The sequence below is a fragment of the Leucopleurus acutus genome (genome assembly GCF_964270905.1).
Source record: "Leucopleurus acutus genome assembly, chromosome: 11".
Taxonomy (NCBI): Eukaryota; Metazoa; Chordata; class Mammalia; order Artiodactyla; family Delphinidae; genus Leucopleurus; species Leucopleurus acutus.
In genome coordinates this window covers 11,208,383-11,226,342 of record NC_139152.1, presented here as the reverse complement: position 1 = coordinate 11,226,342, position 17,960 = coordinate 11,208,383, and the positions used below count along the sequence as shown (strand labels likewise).

The 17,960-nt window shown below is 46.5% G+C and overlaps 1 protein-coding gene across 1 annotated transcript in view; it reads left to right on the top strand.

Moving 5' to 3' along the window:
- The window catches only part of GRIN2B (glutamate ionotropic receptor NMDA type subunit 2B), a gene marked incomplete at both ends in the record, with an annotated part of 290,643 nt that overhangs the window by 111,474 nt on the left and 161,209 nt on the right, over nucleotides 1-17,960 (top strand). The gene's annotated exons all lie outside the window — the stretch shown is intronic.

The following is a 17,960-nucleotide window of genomic DNA, read 5'->3' as shown; positions in this document are numbered from 1 at the left end:
AAATTCAAACAATATAGAAGAGCTCAAAAAAAAAAAAAAAAGTAAAAACGACCTTAACTCTGACTAGCCAAAACGGTCATTATTGAAATAATCAATGACTGTCTTTCTAGCTGTCTCCCGGTGCACGTATACCTGTGTGGAGGTACAGCTACAGTTTTACATAAATGGAAATATACCCAGACGTGCTGTTCAATAACCCGCCTTCCTTTCACTCAACAGTGTATTTTGGGTATCCATTTCACCTTTATTATGAACTATATCAGACATATAGAGAGATATTCAGAAAAACTTAACCCATACTCAGGTACCCACCACCCAGCTTAAGAAATAAAATATTAGAAAGTGTACTGCAGGGAGGTTGAAATACATTCAGAGGAGGTTGAATGTGTACTGACGTATACTTATTTAGCTTCTGGAAGGGACTTGGACTCTGTAGCCTCTTGTCTAAGCTCCTAATTCAGAGTTGACACTAAAAGTCGTTTTACTGTGGCTGCATCTGTGATCCAGTCCTGCTATTCCCCCACCTTGAACTCTCTGCTTTCTCTCCCATTCCTAGTTATCCCTCCATGTTGGTACAGACCATCTTGGCGTTCTTCTTGCCTCCCTGGCGATTCTGTCTCAGGCTTCACCTGTCTCTTAAATATTGGTGCTTCTCCAGGGTCTGTCCTCTACCCTCTTTTCTCTTTTCTTTCTGTTTTTTTGTCTACGCACTGCGGCTTGCAGGATCTTAGTTCCCCGACCAGGGATAGACCCGTGCCCTCGGCAGTGAAAGCTCAGAGCCCTAACCACCGGACCACCAGGGAAGTCCCTAGACTCTCTTCTTTTCTCCTCCATTGCCAAGAATACAATCGATGTCTGTAAGTTCCCCCAGACGGACATCGCTGGCTGAAACCTCTCCCTTGAGCCCCACGTCCGTCTATGTGTGACCACATCTGTTCCTTCGGATGCCATGCGCCCTAGAACATACCATATCCGAGGTTGCACAGCTGTCTCCTCTCCCTTCAACCCTCCCACCCTCTTCTAGCCACATGGGCACCGCTTATAAAGGGTACCTCCTGTTACCCGGTCTCCTAAAGTAAAAATGCCCAAGGTGTCCTAGATGCCTTAGCCCTGACACCGCATAGCCAGCCGTGGCCTTGTCTGTGGGCTCGCCTTGGAGAGCTTTCACTTATTTTCATCCCCGTGCCATCGCCCAGTCCACCTCTTTCTACTCGCATTGCTGCAGGGCCTCTTAAATCTCTTCTGGCTTCCAGTTCTGCTTCTTTTCAATCTCCTTTGCAGCCGGAGTGATCTAAAATGAAAATGTGATTTCATCACTTTCTTGCTTAATACCTTTCAGTGGCTTTTCATTGCTCCTATAATAAAGTCCCATCTCCTTAATGTGGTTTATAGAGCCTTCCACAGCATGAGCCTTCCTAGCTTTCCAAAACCGTCTCCCGCCCCTCGTCGCTTCAACACCGCCTTCCTGCCACGCTGAACTTCCCGTGTTCTCTGTCCCTCCCAGCTCCTACTGCTGCCTTGAACGTGCTCCCCAGGCGCCCCTGCCCAGCCATACACAGATGCACGTGCCCCCCTCCCTGCCTCCTTCTCTGCATCCCTCAGGATTCAGTCTTGGCGTCCCTTCCCCTGAAAGCTGAGCCCTGGACTAATATCACTCGGTTACACGCCTGCCCCGCCTCCTGTGCCTTTCCAATAAAGACGATCGTCGTTCTGTGCTTTATTATCTGTCTTCCCTGTAAGTTCTCTGAAAGCGGGGACCCTTCTGTCTTCCTCATTCTTGTGGCACCGGGGAAGACACCTGGAGCAAACGCATGACGTCCTCCGAGTTGCTGAGCTGCCTGGTGCCTCCCTGCTCTACGGGAGCATCTCTGTTCTGCTCCTCTTTGCAAGACAAGGGGCACCTCCTTTAAAAACTTACTACATATTCAGTTCTGTACATTCATGTTTTCTCCCTAGTTCAGTTTATTTTCCCAAATATTTGTTCATTGAAACCAAGATGAGTGAACAGAAAACATCTGCCGAGCAACACAAGGAAATCGAGTGGGTATTACATTGGGGTTCATACATGTGGTTCAGGAATGCCTGCTTTTACCTTAGAGCTTCCTCTGGGTAAGCAGCTCTCTGAAGATAGTATCTCCCATTTGGCTTACTTCACATCACACTGTAACTGTTATCTCGGAAGCCAGGTCTCTAACCACTGTATCTTTGGAACCACCATTAGTTGTAACCTTTGTCGCCATCTTTTATGGCCCCTCAGGAGGGTGGCTCTCCTCAGTCCTCTGTACCCCGTGCTTAGAGCTTATTGTCAAGAGAACCGCAAGCGCCCACCCCTCCATCTTCTCAAGTGCAGCAGGTCCTAAAAGGAACAAGGATGGCGCAGCAGATTATTCATACATTCCTCCAGTACCAGGGCAGAGCAGAGAGAGAGTCCACCTTCCCTCAGTGTCCCAAGTACACTGTGTAAAGGTCTTACCAGACTTACCAGAGCGTTTCTCCACCAAGCTGTCTCCTCTATGAACCTTCTCATCTGCCCCGGTTCCCCGAATCTTGCAGGCTTCTCCCTCTGACTGCCTGCTGGGCATCTCCTCTGGGCTGTCTCCCCTTGTCCACGGACCTGCATCCCTCACTCTTCTCCATTGTCTTTTCCTTCCCCTCCTCCCAAATGCAGCTTCCCGTGGTTCTAGAATCCAATTCCTAGCCTCTCTTGGCATTTTAATATGTTTTTCTATCAGGACCAGGAAGGATTGGGGTTGATGAACAGGGACTCAAAGGAGGACAGCATTCAGCTCATCAGTGGAACTCAATTGGGCATCCTCGGTCAGCGGTCCTCCTCCTTCCCCTGGTCGGAATTCAGCCCCTCCTTCAGAGCTCTGGTCTCCCTAGGGTCACTCTTTTAAATAACAGACCAAGCAGCCATAGCGGGAAATCTTGCAAATAAAATTGTTGCAAATGCTTGACTGTTGCCTTTGGCCTGATGCTCACCTCCTAGCATCGTTAGCAGCAGCAGCCCCAGGAAGGCTCCTCAGGACGTACCTGGGGGTGACCCAGCCAGGGATGGCGCCGGAAATACAGAGTCGGGAAACGTCTTCTGGTCTCACTTTCTGAAAACCCAGTAGCATTCACAGGCCCTGTCGTCCGTCCCCAGAAGCATTGCAAGGGGAGGGAAATCCCTCATTCATACCTGACCAGACTGTGGCTTTCTTTCCACACGAGGGAAGTTCCTGAGTCTAGATTTCGGGATCACAGGCAGGAGATTCTATGATATCCCTGAGTCCTAAAGAGAGACACATATTTGAAGTGATGTACTTGTTACTTATGGAAGGAAAAAAAACATCCTCAGAGAGGATCCTTAAAATGAACTATTTCGTTCACTGTCCAGTGAATGCTATTTGTCACGTATCAATCCAGATTCCTTACAGATAACTTCTTAGCTCTTGGAAGCTTGGCCCACTATAGACTTGGAGACTGTCTCCAGATAGGCTACAGGCTGCTGGATAAGGCTTTTTACTAGGGTTGCAAGAAAAATACAGAAACCCAGTTAAATTTGAATTTCAGATCAATGACAAATTGTTTTTTAGCATAAGTGTGCCCCAAATATTGCATGGGACATACTGATTTTAAAAGATAATTTGTTGTAATGTTACAGGGCTCCTGAATTTTTTTTTTTTTTTTTTTGCTAAATATGACCGTTCTACTTTGTACCCTAAGAATTCATTTTAATTATTAGCATTTATTAGCATTCATTTATGCCTTATTAGTAAATGTAGTACAGAGCCCTTATACCAAGACGTGCTGAGAGCATTTTATTCCAACTGGGAACTTTTTTTTTTACTTTTTTACGCGAGCCTCTCACTGTTGTGGCCTCTCCCGTTGCGCAGCACAGGCTCCGGACCCGCAAGCTCAGCAGCCATGGCTCACGGGCCCAGCCGCTCCGCAGCATGTGGAATCCTCCCGGACCGGGGCACGAACCCGCGTCCCCTGCATCGGCAGGCGGACTCCCAACCACTGCACCACCAGGGAAGCCCCCAGCTGGGAGCTTTATTTGGTTGAAAGAGTTGGAGAATTTCTTATGCCGTGCATTCTCGAGGTGAAAGATCTTCTTAGCTCCCGAGAAAATTCTGAAACCCTTTTGGTACCAGATGATCTGAAAGTGTTTAGAAAGTGGTCAGACCAGTTGTCTAAACTCTCCCTTACCCCTCTGAGCTAGAGAAGAATTGGTAGCTGTTAATAGGCCCATGTCTATATTTTTCCATTATCACTTCCTGGAGGAGCAGTTGACGGTGAGTTTCCTTCTCAATGTGCCTCCAGTACTTGGCCAGTGCGTTTCTCTCACGTAGTTGGTGGCATGCCTGCCACTCACCTCTGGACTCTCTTTCTGTCCTGGGGACCCAGATCTCCTACTCTTCATACATGGCAACTTTGGGGACTTGTAGAAAGAGCAGTTGTTCTTTGAGATGGCTGGATCTCAACATAGCAAACCTCTTATGAACCTTGCCTAATTATTTTCCCCTTGTGTCCTCAGGTTTCCTACTCAACAGTTGCTTTGCACTATCCCCTGCCACCCCCAAATTCTTCCTTCCCCATGAAAGTCACCATCTCTAAAGGCCAGAATCCTCCTCTGGCCCAGCCTTTGAGAGATGGGGATAACCAATGTGAAGAAATGTGCTTTGTTAGGTTCTTATTAAAAGACCTGTGATGGGGCTTCCCTGGTGGCGCAGTGGTTGAGAGTCCGCCTGCCGATGCCGGGGACACGGGTTCGTGCCCCGGTCCGGGAAGATCCCACATGCCGCGGAGCGGCTGGGCCCGTGAGCCATGGCCGCTGAGCCTGCGCGTCCGGAGCCTGTGCTCCGCAACGGGAGAGGCCACAGCAGTGAGAGGCCCGCGTACCGCAAAAATAAAGAAAGAAAAAAAAGAAAGAGCTGTGATGAACACCATCTTCCTTTAACCTTGGGGCAGACGCCACATCATTGAAACTATTGTATTAGCGGGATTGTTCCCATGGGATGCCTCCTTGACTCTTGGCCTGGAAAGTGCTGAGACGTTAAGAAATAAACGAGGAATTGAGTCAATTCGTTTTTTAGACACCATGGGCAAGATTGGCTTGGTCGTTACCTATCTCTTAGTTGTTAAATATTCGTGGAGTGCCAAGCGCAGGCAGATTTACGGTAAGGCAAACATGTATTATAGGCTGACTTAATATAATTTACATGTGAACCAGTCAAAAGTTTCCGTGAATGCATAGCTATAAGCGGACTGTCAGGCATGGTGGCCTTTACCTGATTAAAGAAATCTACTAGAATCTAAGGAAATTCCCATTTTTCATGTGAAATGTTCAGTAAAGCAAGACACAACCTGCGTATATAGAGACAGACTTTATCTGCCCAGTGGTGTAGCAGGAACTATAAATTTGGGAAAATAACTGCAGAATCTAATAACTACCCCGAAAGGCATATTCACTGCTGATTGTAATTCAGGCAAAGCAAGCTTGTTCGTGGAGGAAGGACGGAATGCGAGCATTATTCAGCTCTGCTGTCTGTCTGCAGTCTTCCACCCTCCTCATGTCACATGTATAGATGGTCATTTCAGCAAGTGATTTTGCTTCTTTCCCTTAAATTCAAACCTGTGAAGAGCAGGCTCAGTGCTTAACACTGAGACCCTTACATGATTCTTTCCTTGGTCACTATTTAATTCTAGAGCTGACTTGCAAAATTTAAAACTTACCAATGACGTATTTGGTGTTTCTTTCTTCTCTTTCATTTTCCTCCCCCTCCTCTTCCTCCCCACTCTTTTTCCTCCTCCTTTTAAAAACTATTTACAATTTGGAGGAGAGGGCAGGAGACACAGAGGGGGAGTGAGTGGGAAAAGAATTCCATTTCACCGAGGACAATTTGGAGCGGGGGCAGGATGCCCATCTGCGCTGGGCAAGAGGACACAGGTGGTCCAGTATCCATGGCAAGGAATAAGATGGTCTTGAAGAGGAAGGAAATGAGAGCAGAGCAGGCCAGTGGCTCTCCGTGGAGAGAGCAGACAGGCTCATTCTGAGAGTGGACTCTGTCTCAGAAAGCATGTGGGTTGGTGACGATGGTCAGAGTTAAGAAGAGGGTCATAGGTAGATGCTCAGAAGCAGCCCCATTGTCAGCCGGGCTGGTAAAGTTAATAACTCCACTGTTGGTTGCCGTCCTGAATACTTGCTGCACACGCGGCATTGTACAGTTATCTAATTGGATCTTCACAAAACTCCTGTTCCACGCAGATGTCCTCAGGAGACGTTTTCTGATCACCCTTTTTTTAAAAAACTAATTAATTAATTTATTTTTGGATGTGTTGGGTCTTCGTTTCTGTGCGAGGGCTTTCTCTAGTTGCAGCAAGCAGGGGCCACTCTTCATCGCGGTACGCGGGCCTCTCACTATCGCGGCCTCTCTTGTTGCGGAGCACAGGCTCCGGACGCACAGGCTCAGTAGTTGTGGCTCACGGGCCCAGTTGCTCCGCGGCATGTGGGATCTTCCCGGACCGGGGCATGAACCCGTGTCCCCTGCACTGGCAGGCGGACTCTCAACCACTGCGCCACCAGGGAAGCCCTGATCACCCTTTTAAGGGCAGCTTGCCCTTCCCATCCTCCCAAGCTCCCTGTCCTCTCCTGCTTTATTTCTCTCTGTAGCACTTATCGGACATATTGTGTATATTTTCTTTTAAAATATTTTGTTGTCTCACTCTCCTCATTGAATTTAAGCTCCAGGAGAGCAGCATTTTTTTTTCATCTCTGTGTTTTCTAGCACAGTGCCCGATACATTGTAGGTACTTGATAAATATTTGTCCGGTAAAAGCATGAATGAAGGCAGGAGTCATTATCCCCATTTTATATGTTTTTAAGAAACCCGAGGCCCATGCTTGGGCAGTGTGATGCCAGGACCTGGCCTGGATCTGCCTTGGGGACCTGGATTTCAGCCCCTCACCCTGCTGCATAGTAATCAAGCTTTAAAGAAACCTTGGCTTCAAATCAGAGCACCGCTGCTGGGAGAGGCCTCGGTGCTCATCTAATCCAACCCTGTCAAGTTACGTATTCTCACGGGATAGAGGGTAGGTAGGATGGTGAATGGATTTTACAAATGTGAGAACAGAATCTCAGAGTGGTCCCTCGTCTCTCAGAGGCAGGGCGGGCGGGGGCAGAACCCAGGCGTCCCAGTGGCAGGAGCAGTGCTCTGCAGAGAGCACGCCGCCTCCCGGCTGCCTGCCCGCGGCCTTGCGGGGGGGGGGCTCCCCTGTTAACCTTTGCCTCGGTCTGGCAATGTCCCCATGATCGTTGCTCCCTTGGTTCTTACCCAGACAAGGGTGCAAATTCACAGTTAATGGGAACTGAAGCTGGTGTTATTTAGGAACTGAGTGGGAGTTATTTCTCCATCTGCTGTCTCTTCCCACCAGAGGATAAGGGCTGGCTGAGTAGCGGTAAGGATGGGGGCGAACTGCCAGAAAGCACGAGTGCCGTCATTTATGGTTACAGACACGGGCTGGATGGCTGAGCGGAGGCTCGACCACAGCCGGCCAAGGTCAGCCTAACAGACACAAGCTTCTTGAGAGCAGAAGTGGTTCTGTGGCTTTTGCATCTATATAAGACCTCGCACATTTTAAATAAATGATGGTCTGAGCCTTTCTTTCTTTCCTCTCCAGTGGAGCTGACATGGATGGGTAGGTGGTCATCTCCTGGAAAGAATCCTCCAGGACCTGATGTGGCCATTAAGGGTAGGGAGGAAGCAGGGTGTTGAGCATGACTGACCTTCAGAAGGAGTGGCTGAGGGATCTGACCCAGCGCTGCAGACAGGGGCGCGTAGAGGGGAGGAGGCGGCGGCGGCGGCGGGAGCTGGGGTCGGGGAGCCCTCCCTGGACCTTCAGGGTTTCATCAGCGGCTCTTTCTCTTCCGGGAGGGCCCGGCAGGGTCAGCGTGTGCAGACTGGCACCAGTCCCCAAGCTGGGCCGGCTGGTCACACATGAAGGGACTGCTGCTGACAGATTAGAGCCCCTGCTGCTAGAATCTGTTCCCTCTTGTTCGGCCGCCAGCAGCAGCAGGCAGCCGGGGGCTGCTGACCGCCTCCCTCGCTGCTCCGGCTTTGCTTTCCCTCATTCACTGCCGCCTCACACCGCCCCTCACCTTTCCTTCTTTGTTCTTCCCTACCTCTCCGTGCGGTGTTCTCTTCATTGATCTCTTGCTGCCCCTCTTCTTCTCACCAGCTTTCCTGCACAAGCTTTAACGGCTTTCCTGCCTTTCACTTTCTGTGGTCATACATGATCGTGTGGAATTCTTGCATGCACACACACACATGCACACACATCCAAGTGCACGTGTATTAGACATCCAGACAGCACGGGTATTTGTATGTGCATTGGCATCTGTCAAGTGGATAAAGAATTATTCAAAGAACTGGGTGAAAATACTTTCACATAGGACATCTCCCCACTTCTTCCTATCGCTGAGACCATTTCGCTGATGGCATGCGCATGGCTGCGGATGGGACAGAAGCTGGGAAGAATCCTTTAAAATGGCTTGCCTGCAGTTAGGGCTGGTGAATATCAACAAGGTGTCTTCCATCCACTCTGATTTCATTTTTAAAATCTCTATGGCTGTAAGGATGGTTGCTAAGTAACCCTAGCACATTTACTGTTTGGGCAAAGGAGATAAACTTAGTAAGCAAGTGGGTCTATATAATTTTAAGAAACTCATAAATGTCTTCTTTTTCTGAAGGAAAGATCTTCCCTGACAAAGCAGCAGAAATAGCCGTGGAAGCCACACTGTGACAATATCATATTCATGCTAAGTGGTCCTTTTCACCATTCCCTGAAAGAGGTCACACACGGAGTCCACATGAGGTTGTGTGTCAAAGTACATTTAGTGTTTGACATCAAACCAGATGACCAGAACCTTCAAGTCATTCATGATCATGGCTAATAATGATGAAAATAAAAGTGACGATTTTCATACGAGGAATCTTCATGCACGTCATCTCACCAAATCATTACAACAACCTGTGAGGGCTTTGTCCACTCACTGCGTAGATGGACGGTGGAGACCAACAGAGAAAACTCAGATACTTACTTTCTTTTCATTTTCCCAGCAGCATTTCCAGACACTCCTACCTACTTTTTTTTTGGTCCTTGAACAAAAATCTATCAGGAACTTTTGTTTAGGCAAAAATAGCGCAACAGAATGTCATTATAATATAGTCCGTTATTACACAGATTTTAATAATATGTCAAATTTCTCTCATTTTGACTACGTGGAGAAAAAGCCAGGGGTGTGTGTGTGTGTGTGTGTGTGTGTGTGTCCCACAGGCTATGCAGGGCCATTACTCTCACTGCTCTGTTTCCACAGCTTACGTGTGTTCACACATAGACTTACCTCTTTTACCCGGGGGAGGAGGGGTCACATATTCAACAGTATGATGTTGAACCACAAAGAAAGTAGGAAAGGGCTTAGAGCTAAAATCACTGACGCAAAATTCTTGCCCTAAGATGAAGGTGACTTATTTTATCTCAGAGTTCATTTACTCTAATAGTACACATACGTCTAAGACACTTGTGGGACAGTTGGATTAGATGTGGCAGAGAGTGTCAGTAACCCAGTTTCAGCAAGATATGTGAGCATATTTAGGTGGTTTGTCCAGAGCGGGTACGGTAGCTGCCTGGTCATCAGGCCCCAGCCTCCTGCTGGCTTTCTGCTCTTTTGTTTATAGGGTATGTATGGCCTTCATCCTCATGCCCAGGATGCCTGCAGAACTCCCGTTTCAAGCAGCAGGTTGAAGTTAGCAAGGAAGGAGGGCAGGCTCTTTCCCTTTCACGGAGATTACCGTGAAGTCCCATACTTTGCTTGTAGCCCATTGGTCAGAAATCAGTCAGTGGCCACAGCTAGCTGCAAGGGAAGCTGGCAAGTCCCATTTAGTTTAGTTCAATTTAGTTTTTGACCTGGGCAGTAATAGGCCCAGTTAAAAATCAAAGTTCTCTTAACTAGAGAGAGAAAGTCAAGGCCGTATGTTTGGTAAGCAGCCCGTGGAGTCTGGAGATACCTGCTTTACCTGATTTACCAGATGACAACAGCTTAGAAATAACAAACACGATGGGAATATCAGGTAGGTGAGCTGACGGCATTAAGAAATAAACAGGATGGTAAGGTGCAGAAAGTATTAGAAAAACCCACCGAAAGACCTCGATAGGAACGTTTGTCTAAGATCATTTGGGGCAAACAGCCTTATACTCCCCAGAAAGCATATACCCCCTTTACAGCATCCCTGTAGAGCAAAATAGCACAGTCATTGTTAGGTCATCAATAAGAGCTTAAATTATATTGATTATCTTTGGTTCAAGAAGTCAGCGAATTCTACAATACCTGTCTGAAATTTTCCATTTAAAAATGCTTCTTGTAATCAAGAAAAAGCTTGATACCTAAAAATACTAAGCTTCATCAGTTTAGAAAATTTACTTAAAAAAAGGTTACTGAGTGACTGCTGTGTGCCAGGTGTTTTATATAGCCTTATTTAATCTTAAAAGTACATTTCAGAGGCATTATTACTTCATTTTTCAGAGAAAGAAACTGAGATCCAGAAAGGTTCAGTCGCTTGCCTACTTTCCATACAGGTAAAGTCGGGACTCAAACCCAAGACTTGATGGATTCCAGGTGTACTTTGCCCCGTGTGGTCCATCCTTCTGTGGCTGAGGCTGCCGAGTCAGTTAGGCATCAATGTGATGTCGATGAACACATCATTAACCTGCAGGACAGGGTGGTTTTGTAATAGTTTCCTTTCTTGGGCACTCTGCTGAATTCGTGTCCTGAAGCCATGATAAATCCGGAAACAGCCCAGGAACAGAGTCCCTTGCACACGTGTTAGGGATGTTCCAGACTGTTTCTTTCTTCTGTTCCAGTCTGTTTCTTTTTCTCTCCATCCTGAAGTGTGTCACGTCTATATTTACCAGCCTTGCTGTGATCTTTCTTACACCTTCCTCTTCAATTAGAAAGGATGATTTTTTTTTTCTTATCTTAGTCCTGTATATTCCAAAATCCTTTAAGCCCACATACAAAAAAGCAATAACTTGTAGTCTTGGTGGACCTGAAAGTCCTTTGAACTGAAGTGAGAGCAGACTTTCTGTTTAAGATTCGCCAAGGCTCTTAGAGGTTACAGACACGTGGAAATCACTGTCAGGGGCGTGTAATAAAACGAAACAAGACCTTGGCCTCTGTCATGATTTACAAATGTCCTCCAAGGCCACTCTTCATTTTTGAGAGGTCAGATAAGTTTGGATTTGTTTAAGGCTAATATTTGGCCAGAGACTAGAGAAAAAAAGCAGTGCTGTTGGGAGTGAAAGAAACATGACATGGGGAGGGTAGCTTTTCTGTACTTCCCAGTATCACATTCACTGCTAGTTTTTTGACTCCCTCTTATGTCCTGCACCCTGTGCTAGGTGCTGGGCATATAGACGACACGCCGTCCATTTGCTTGTCCTCACGAGGAGCGGGGCATCCACAGAAAGTTCTTTCCCTTGCTGGTTTGAACTTATTTTTCTTGTAACACAAAGTGAATTGCTTAAGAGGCTGGCAGCACGAGCCTAAGAAACCGAGATCAGAATTTCAGAATCTGTTTGTTAAAAGTATCAAGAATTTCCTGATACTTCTGACACAAGGCAGGAAGGATGTCCTCCGATAGAGAACAAGATAGTGGAGTGGAAGAAGAGAAAAGAACTGTTCTAATATCGCTGATGCCAGCTGAATTCTTTGATCTCATTGTCACAGATTATTAGCCACCTGCAAACTCAAAACCTCATAAAAGAATTTTCTTTTGAAAGAGATCAGAATCTCCTCCCCCACAAACACACATGCACTTGGTGTGCTCACTCACCAACAAGTTTAAAAATAGGAGCCGCGGTGTTGCCATGACTCCCAGTCTATTCAGCAACCCTCTTCTCCCTTTGATGTGAATTTACTTCGGTGCACAGTTGATCAAGGCTCTGGCTCAGAGCGGCCTCTAGCGGCTCAATCCTTAGGGAAGCACTTCCTTCCCGGAGGCCAAAATTGACCCAGACTAGCCAAGTTGAACACTTGTGTGTTCTGAACCATTCTCCGTGTGATTGGCTTTTTGCAGACTCTCAGCCACGAGGAGCAAACCAGTCGGTACCTACTGTGTGCTCAAAACCATGGGGAACAGTCCAGAAGCTTGGGTCTTGCTGGGGGAGTGAGACCTGCATCCCACAAACATTTTGAGAGCAGCTGCAGGGCAGCTGGGGGTAGAGGTAGTAATAGAGAATGAGGTAATTCATGGTAAACTGTGTTTGCTGTGATCATCAGAAGTTAACATTTTTCTTTTCCAGATAAAGGAGGCTTCTAAAATGTATCACCTGATGCTGGTTTAACAGCCTCAGGGAAGTACTGATGTGCTGACTTGCTCCCATGCTGTCTTCAATTCCCCGTGTTTGCAGCTTCCTATGTCAGTGTTTCTCAGTCCTGACTGTGTGTTAGAATTTCCTAGGAAGGTTTAAGAAACTGTGTACAGATCCTGGGGTCCCACCCTGCAAAATTCTGATTTAGGTGGACAGGAGAGGGTGAGGGCCTGGGAACTGACATATATTAAAAGCTGACAAGTTCATTCTAAAAGGCAGCCAGGGTTGCAAATCACTGTGTTCAACTCTGCTGCCATTTTTGTGGCCCCAGTGACCAGAATAGGGTGAAAGGCAATGATAGCATTTGCATCCATTTGAACTTGGTGTTAATGGGAGAATTCTTTCCTTTAATTCTCTCCTGATGACCAGTCTAAAAATTGTGATTCTTATCAGCACTATGAAATTTAAACTCTGGAAAAGGTAAATACAGGAAATTCTGGAAGGGGTACATACAGGTATATACATTGGTGGTCCTCTTGCAGGCGGTCATGCTTTCCTAATGTGGTTTTTGGTCCTTTCGCTGGTACTCCGTGTGTCTGTTTTGTGCACAGAAATGAGTCTCCGTCGGGAAAGCTGGCAGCCTGGGCATCAAAGCAAATCTGACTTTAAATGGCATTTCAATTCCCCTGTACTTGGATTATAAACGCAAAAGAAACAGAACTTTAAGCCTTCAAATTTGATGTCTGCTGGCCTTGACGAGAAATTGAGGCTTTGCTAAATTTTGGAGCACACAAGTGGTTTTTAAAATGAAAGTTATTAGCACTAGAAAATGATGTTCTTTGTATTACTACACTGTTATTACATTTAATGGAATTGCTCCCTGAAGGGCTACAGAATGAAAGGAAAAACAGTCTAGAATGAGGAAGACACGGGGTGAGAGGTAAGATGAGAAAAAAGTGGCGGGCTATCTTGATCTTACAGCTCTCCCCCCGGAAGCTAGGGGAGCTCTCCTTCAGGGCAGCCCACTGCGTTGGGCTTGAGAATGTCCTGGTGTGGGTTTGCAGGTGATTTCATCTGACGGCTGTGAGCAAGTAAGCACGACAGGCTGAGGCAGAGCTTTGGAATTGTATTATATGGAGGAAGGACAGAAGTCTTCAGAATTGGGTGATGCCATCCATCTTATTAAAGACTCTGCATGGCATAAACTGTATGTTTGTCCAAAGGGATAAGAAGAGAAAGAAATGCTACATTATTGTTGTTAAAGCTCTCAGTGATTCGTGAGTGAGAGCCGTGACAGTCTCCAGACACACGTACCAAGTAGGTGATTATTAGGTGCTTGTTATCGCTGGCCTTGACCCCCGTTTTCCGCCCACCCTGCCATCTCTCCCATGCTTATCACAAAGGTGCCTGGCTGAACACGTGGCGTTTTGCGGCATCAGACTTGGGCTTTGTTGAATGAACAGGAGGGAATGAATGCAGAACACTTGCGCTCCCCCAAACTCCAGGTTTCAGATCTGGGCTATTAAATGGAGCCTTCTGGTGTCTCTACACCAAGAGCATAAGAGGAGGGAGGAACTGATCACTATGGAGAAGCGTTTATTAACTGCTGTACAACGTGTGTACCTCTTTTGGGCTAGACCAGGCATGTTCTAATATCAAGCTGGCTCCTCAAGGTTGGATTGAGAATGTCTCACGCAGGCGCGGTCAAATCTTTATTTTGCATACGCCCAGTGACTGGTGCTATAAGTAGGATTATGTGTTTAGCTGTTTGTTTTTAAGTATTTAGAGGTTGTTTTTTTTTTTTTTTTTCTGGATTTCTTGGCAGGGACGCACAAGACAATTTTGGGTTCTGCACTGGAGGTAAAGGGCAGACAAAAGGAGGTGTAGCTACTGTCCTGCACTGCAAACCTCAAACAATTATGGACCCGTGGCACTTAGCGGCTGAGAGCCCGTGGCCATTCTTAATGTTTCTTGTGCTGTACAGGGGTTTCCTTTTCCTTGCTGCCATTGTTCTCACGTCAACTTCATTTCATCCTGGCTCTTTGGTGCTGTCTTCAGACAGCCAGGAAAAGGTGGACCAGAGTTAGTCTCCCCAGAGCAGCCCACTGTGCTGTCTTACGTGTTGAGTCAAAAGGGTAACCTAAAAATTATCAAACTAAGTGAAGTAAGTCAGACAGAGAAAGACAAAAACCATATATCACTTACACGTGGAATCTAAAATATGACGCCAATGAGCCTATCTACGAAACAGGGACAGACTCACAGACGTAGAGAACAGACTTGTGGTTGCCAAGGGGGATGGGGGTGGGGGAGGGATGGAGCGGGAGTTTGGGGTTAGCAGATGCAAACTATTATATATACGATGGGTAATCAACAAGGTCCTACTGTATAACACAGGCAACTATATTCAGTATCCTGTGGTAAACCATAATGGAAAAGAATATGAAAAAGAAAATACGTATGTATAACTGAATCGCTTTGCTATACACCAGAGACTAACACAACACTGTAAATCTACTATACTTCAATAAAACAAATTTTTAAAAAAATAGTAAATTGGAGAACTTTCCAAAAAAAGTGTGACCTAGAAACTCCATATGCTCTCCTGGAGCGGCCGAGGGTACAACCAGGAGTTGAGTGGTGCTTCCTTTTCCTCTTTTCTGTGGGAGATGATAGTTCATGTGTCTCGGTGTCAGGAAAACTGAGACATGTTTCTTTTTCCACTGAAAAGGTAAAATTGGAAAGTGGGAAAAGAAAGCAAGTACAGCATTGATTCAGGCTTTAAAATCTTTTGGGTCCCTTGTAAAGGACACACATGCTAAGTCTGTCAGCCCTGGCAGTGACACGTGCTTCAGATTGTGAGCTTATGTTTTTTTCCAAAAGAAAAGAAAAATGCCTGTCTCTCCCATTCCTTCTGAGCACTGGGAAAGGATCCTACTTCTCCACACTTGGTCATACCAGCTGTCGAATCAGTCACTCTGGTTATTAGTAAGCAGCAGGGAACTATGTCTATAAGAAAAGAAATTGACAGGAGATATAAAGAAGGAACAGGACATATCTGAGGGAGAAGAGACGTTTCAGAAATAAGTGAGACGGGGGCACGACCCTGTAATGCCTGGGTGCTGAGAGCATGATCGCAGCGCCCGCAGAGCCTGCCATCGGTCCAGCCTGCGCTGGCCCTTCCTGATGGAGTAGAGAGAAGCATTGCGGCGGGGGAGCAGTATGTTTAACATGTGGCAGCGCCATGCCTGGCCGGGAAAATGAGAGCCCTGCCTTTGTGAATTCAGTTAAGGGGTGTGTGCTCCTGAAAGGGGGTACGTGCTCAAAATCCCTCAAATGTATTCTGCTTTCCTTTACAAAGAAGAAAGAAACAAGGCCTGATCAGAATGACAGTGGCCCCAGCAAGCATCTGCCAGGACGTTGAGGTCTGGTGGCTGCTTTGGCTGGTGGAAAGCCCGTCACCTTGGCATCCGTGCTTTTGTGGATGGAGCCGTTGCCACTGAAGACCTCAAAGTGGCTAAAGCGGTCTTTCTCCAATCAAGTTGGGGGTGAGGAAGAAGTTGCCACCCGAGACTCATTGATTTAAATAAGATCTCAGTATGCTGCAGATAATGAAGAATTGGGTATCTGGAGCAGAAAGCTAATTTTCCCACCAGTCTCTGTGGTTCCCTTCTATCTGCTGGATGTGATATGTTTCTCGGCAAGCCATCAAAGACCTTGAATATCTGGGTCTGACTTTTATGAGTGAGCTTATGTTATTCAACTGCCTCCCTCTTCCAACTCCCTGCCTGGCCCCAACACACCCTGCTTGTGATCCAGCAACACCCGGTGACATGACCGACCATTCTCTAAATATGACAGTGTTTTTACTGCTCCTGGCATCACATGGGTTGTACCCTCTAATAGTCCTCTTTCAGTTCCCTTGGTGGATACATGACTGTCCCTTAAGATCTAACTCAAGTGTCACCTCCTCCATGAAGTCTTCCCTAACAGTTCCAGGCAGAATTAGTCATCCCTCTCTTTGTGTTCCCATAGCCCTGCGTTCACACCGCTATTATAACAAACACTTAGATGTGCCAGCAGTTCAAATGAAAAGTAGATCTGAGCGCACCCGAGGCTGGGACTGTCTCGTTCATTTTTCGTAGCCACTCCAGGACTCAGTGCCTAGAAGACTCACACATTTTTTTTGCTGTTGAATGAGAGTGTGAACGAATCAATAAAGATGAAAGGTGGGGCCCATGCATGTGGAGTGAAAAAGTGATTATTCTTTTTAAAAGTTCAATATGCTATCCTTCACGTGTGAAGGGGACTTTTCTGATTCGTTGGCGGTAAAGTGTAGGCTTTGGACTAGTTTTCAACATTGGCTTTATGTGCAGAGTGCTCACGTGACCTGCCTTCTAATCAGTCACGTGGACTTGGAAACGATTCCTCGCTGCCCTTCGCTTCTTTTATGTAATAGTCAGACTCCAGAATTCTTGTATGGCGTCCCGAAGTTGTCGTTCTTTTCCATAGCCGCTGCCCTCATTACCTTGTGCCCAGGTGCTCATAACATGCTGTTCTAGGTCCCTTTTCTTTCACATCACAAAAATCATCTTCTACCCACTCTCAGGTTTATATTTTTCAAATATCATTTGGATCATTTTGCTTACGTGATGAAGGACTGATGGGGGACTTCTTTTAGCCAAATTGATACTTAGCAGTCATCCTCCCTAGATAGCAAGTTTCTGCTCTCAGAATCTGATCTCAAATTACTTTCCAAAAGGGACTTCTTTTCTAGGCCTGCCCCTCTCTTTACCATGCAGCAGTGTGGTCTCTAGAGCGAAAGGGGCACTGTGCTGAGAGCATGCCTCTGTTCCCAGCTTTACTACCCATTAGCTGTGTTACAAGTCATTTTACCTTTTCAGACTTTGGTTTCCTCATCTGTAAAATAATGTCTTGGGGAGATGCCTGCCTGAAAAGAATTTGGAAAAAAATGAGCCCTGTGTTCCTTCTGATTAGGTTCGGTTCTTTGATTTTATGAGGTATTGAACGTCTATGTTCCCTTCCAACCCTGTGATCAAAGCTTGAATAGGTTTGGAATCCAGAACCGTGGCTTCATTCCTAGCACACATTACACAGCAGCTGACCAGGCACCAGGAGGGGAACGAAGAGTCAGGGCCTGTGTGTTAAGCCTGCGTTTCGCATGAGAACACACCAGAAGCTGTCCTTTTTCAGCTTACTTTTAGTTTTCCGTTCAGCTAAGCTTTTGACTCACTTGATAAGAAAAATAAATGGGCCAGATTTTATTTTCTTGGATCGAAAAGATTTATTTTGTATTCTTCAAGCCTCAGCAAACAGTAACCTGCAGTAATTCACAGTCTAGTTGCCCAATTCTGAGCCGTCCGAGCTCCACGATTCTGCTTTCCTCTTCGCAGGCCCAATTTTGGGTGGAGCGTTTCCTTTTTAAGAAACACGATCTGAAGGTGAACAGGGTAAAGGTCAGGACGTGGGCCTCCAGGTGCTTCTTGTTGACTTTTCTTCTTTGCTGGTGTTCTACTAATGAACTGTTCAGCCTATGCCGAAGGTTGGATTTTCATGATACAATCCCTTCCGCCTTGCCCTCCGCT